Source organism: Octodon degus, unplaced genomic scaffold, assembly GCF_000260255.1.
Source record: "Octodon degus isolate 3935 unplaced genomic scaffold, OctDeg1.0 scaffold00029, whole genome shotgun sequence".
Taxonomy (NCBI): Eukaryota; Metazoa; Chordata; class Mammalia; order Rodentia; family Octodontidae; genus Octodon; species Octodon degus.
The window spans coordinates 15,925,883-15,929,834 of NW_004524605.1; the positions used below are offsets into that span (position 1 = coordinate 15,925,883).

General features: G+C 45.1%; 1 long non-coding RNA gene across 1 annotated transcript; it reads right to left on the bottom strand.

Annotated features, from left to right (window-relative positions):
* Window positions 1–992: 992 nt before the first annotated feature.
* Window positions 993–3,540, bottom strand: LOC111816253. Its single transcript, XR_002820697.1, has 3 exons — window positions 3,232–3,540; window positions 2,460–2,519; window positions 993–1,219 (listed from the first exon to the last, which is right to left on the bottom strand). It is a non-coding gene; the product is annotated as an uncharacterized LOC111816253 (long non-coding RNA).
* Between the last annotated feature and the right edge of the window lie 412 nt (window positions 3,541–3,952).

Below are 3,952 nucleotides of genomic sequence, written 5' to 3' on the forward strand. Positions count from 1 at the left end.
AAGTTGTACCTTAGCTCTCAGCCACTATCTGACTTAGATAACATTGAGATGAGACTTTGGGCTTCATGATTAATGTTGGAACAAGTTAGGACATTTGTGGCTACTGGAAAGGAATAACTATAACTTGCATGTGAGAAGGCCATGAATCTTTCTGAGGACATGGATGAATGCTGTGGTCTGAATATTTGTGTGTTCCACCCTCAAACTTCAATGCCAGAATCTAACATTCAAAGTGATAGTATAAGGGGTGTATTTGGGAGATTACGTCATGAAGGCACTGACTTTATGAATGAGATTAGTGCCCTTATAAAATAGCATGCTCCTTTGTCCTTTCCATTATGTGGAGACCTAGAGAGAAGGTGCTATGACCCTCCCCAGCTACCATACCTGCCAGCACCTAGATCTTGGGTTTCCCAGCCTGCAGATCCGTGAAAAACAAATGTTTAAGGTTTATATGCTACCCAGCTTATCTGACACTGTTGTTATAGAAACTGCTATGGTTTGTGTCTAGATGTCCCCTCAAAGCCTCATGCTTAGGTGAGGCTTTTTCAGAGGTGGCTGGATCTAGAGTGTGTGATTGAGTCATGGTGCAATGCTACAATTAAGGGTGGGTAACTACTGAATCCATTCATCAACTGATGAATTGGACTTATCCTGGTAGCCTGCATACAACCCAGGGGATCTAAAGGGGCTTGCTCGCTCCCTTGCTTGCTTTGCTGCCTTCTGCCCACCACGAACTGTTCTCTTCTGCCATGCCACCCTGCCTTGGGGTCATCCAGTTATGGACTAAAACCTTCACAAACTGAGCTAAATAAACATTTCCTGCTTTTAACTTTGGATACCAGGTGTCTTGTCTCAACAAGAACCATAACTAAAGCAGCAACCCAAAGGAATGAAGACAGGAGACCACAGCTGACCCATTCACCTTTGCTGCCTCAGCACCTAGAAGCTGTCTGATGTACAACCGAGATTTAGTGAAACTGGCCGAAGATCTGTAGAGCTGCCACTCCCATCAGTGGCCAAGAGCTCCAGGGCCAAACACAAATTTCAAAGCTTTCCTCTTCTGGGTGGCTGTGCTCCTAGGCTACTGGAGGGCTGGCTCTAGCAGGTGCAGGAACTGTTTAAACCGCACTAACTGCCACCCTCCACCTTCCATGGTACACACAACAGGAGTGAACATGTTTCCCAACTTGACTTCAGGAGTTTGTGGATCTAGGCCCTGAAAAGCACAAGTTAGAAATAATTTTGAATTCAACTTGACAAAGAATGTTAGGAATCTTGTAAAACAAATTAAGGAAAAGCTTTTATAAAAGGGGGTAGAGTCAAAGAGAAGCACTGTCTCACTTCTCTCAGTCAGGATGGACTCCAGGTAAAACCCTAAACAGACTCAACCTTCCCTTCTTTATGTGGAGGGACTTCAAGCCCAAAAATGTCTCCCCCAGAGGCCTGTGAATTGCCAGAAATCTTGCCATTAACCATTCCTTTGGGTCAATGGAAGCCCCATTTTTAGGTAAATAAGTCATCTAGGTGAGTGCTGGGACACAAGATCACTGTTAATTAACACCATTGGAGAAGATGATTCTATCGGACTGCAGCAAGCAGAGGCCTGAAAAACAGGAAGAGCAGCAGCCAAATATGTTTGACTAGAATAGGTCCCAGTCTCAGGAAGCTGCCTCAGAGCCCATCAGCCCAGCCAAGATCCAACCTGAGGACACTGAGGACAAAGAGCAGCAGAGGGAGCAAGAGAAGACCCGAGGCCTGGGCCACAAGCACTCGCCCTCCACAGATGGTGGCGTGTGCTAGAGAAATATTTGTTGAGGGGGGTCAGCGGGGTGTGACATGTATTTGATTCAGTTTTTAGTAAGCACTAATGTCATGCTTAATATGTGCCAGGCACCAGTCTGAGGCCAGAGCAATGTCTTTATCAAAGTCAGAGTTTGAAAGCCAACTCCACTATTTTCTGGCTCTGTGATCTTGGCCAGTGACTTATGCCTTGTGGGGTTCCTTTTTAACCCTTTTAGACTGGGTGCAATGAAAAAACTACCTTGCAGTTATTGTAAGCAATTAGCAAACTAACAGCTATACAGAAAGACAATTTAGAGGCTGGGAGACATTCCACAAACCAGTACTGATATTATAAGTAAACCTAGGACTGGTTCAGTCTCTAACAAATTACAACAAAAGAAAAACCATCCCGTTTAGGATTGCTACTGTCTATTTATTACACACCTTATGGGTTTTGGAGCTGGATGATTTCCTCTAAGTCCTGATTCCCAACCTATTAGCTGAATAGCTTTAGGCAAACTGCTTAATCTCTCAGTGATTCTGCATTTGCCTCTATGAAACTAGGGCTAGTAATAGATCTACTCCATTGATTTGCTGTGAAATTTTTAAAAGATGATGAAAATAAAGCACTTATGCTAATGGCCTACAATAAATGGACCATAAGCAGTACATACCCCTGCTCCTTTAAGCCTCACAATGTTAAGAGGTAGGTATTGTTGTTGTTTTCCTTATATCTGGAAAAGAAAGCAGAGGGCCAGAAAGGTTAGGCAACGTGCTCAAGGCCACATACCTAGGGAGTGATGGAAGCATTAGTGGGAGACACATCTGTCCACCCTGGGCATTTTTGTGGTTGCCTAAGCAAATGTTCTCACTGTCCTTAATGATACACCAGAAACACATAACAGAATTCTTGAGCAAAAGAAAAACATCACAAAGCTACAGAAGAAAGAGAGGTGACGAGGATCTTTTATCTCTTTAAGTGCTGAGTTGTTGTAAAAGGGAAACAAAATCTTCAAACTGAAAAGCTGAGAATTGGACAGGCTCCCAGAAGCCATCTGGTCCCACCTCCTGCCCAGCATAGGCATGGCAGAGCCTGGCGGGTTATGAACCAAACTTGTCCCCTCTTCCTCCTGGGCTGTGACCCAATCCTTGTAATTAGCAGTGGGCCTAGGGAGTATGTGCGCTCCTCTTCCAGGCCCAGCTTGCAGTTCCCTCCTCTCTCCTAAACTGCTCCATGCAGTTAAGCATGATGACCTAAAAGCCTCACTTAGAAGGTGACAGAGTCCCAAGATAAAAGGGACCCAAGTCTCCTATCCACCTCCAAGAACAGCGGTATCTACTTGTCAGAAACATCCAACTACGACTTTACATGAGCAAAAATAACTCTTTTATGAGTGAGCCATAATAAATATAGTTCAGATTTTCTTGTCACAGCCTCTAGCTCACCTTCAACTAACGCAGGAGTTGGGTTGGCTTCCCGCCTACTGGCCATCCAACTTCTTAAATCCTCCCAATTGTGGAAATTTCATTTCCCCCCGGAGAACTCATTCAGTCTTCATTTTCCCAATGGACAGCCATCAGCGGAACTCCCACTGGGTTCCAGGAGCCGCGCTAGGCCCAGAAGGAGCAGTGGTGAGCCAGCCCCTGAGACCTCTGTCCTCATGACGCTTCTCACTCAGACTCGAGAACAGAAAGTAAACAAGCAATCAGGCAGCAGGCGTGATATTTATAGACTTTGATAAGTAATTTGCAAGAAAGAGACAGATTGATGAGACAGCATCGCCGGGAGAAAGGACAGTTTCCAGTGGGGTATGGGCGAGAGGTGATGAAAGTTGGGGATCCCGTAGAGGTGACTGAGGTTGGTGACTGAGGTTGGGGATCCCATAGCAGAAAGCCCGATCTTTCATTTTATTTACTTTTTGTTTATTTTTATTTTCACTTATTTATTTAGCTTGTGTTGGCAGGAAAATACGTTTCCCTTAGCTCTGTTTTCTGGTCTTAAATATATATTCTGGAGTCCCAGGAAGGTCAGTGACCTCCCTTAGCCAATGACAGCTGCCCCACCAGCCAACATCTGTACACAGCTGTCACAGCTCTCCCGTCACCCAGTGTCTCTCCTCCTTCTAGCTCCCTCAAGCAGCAACAGAGTAGTTCCAGCAAGGATCCA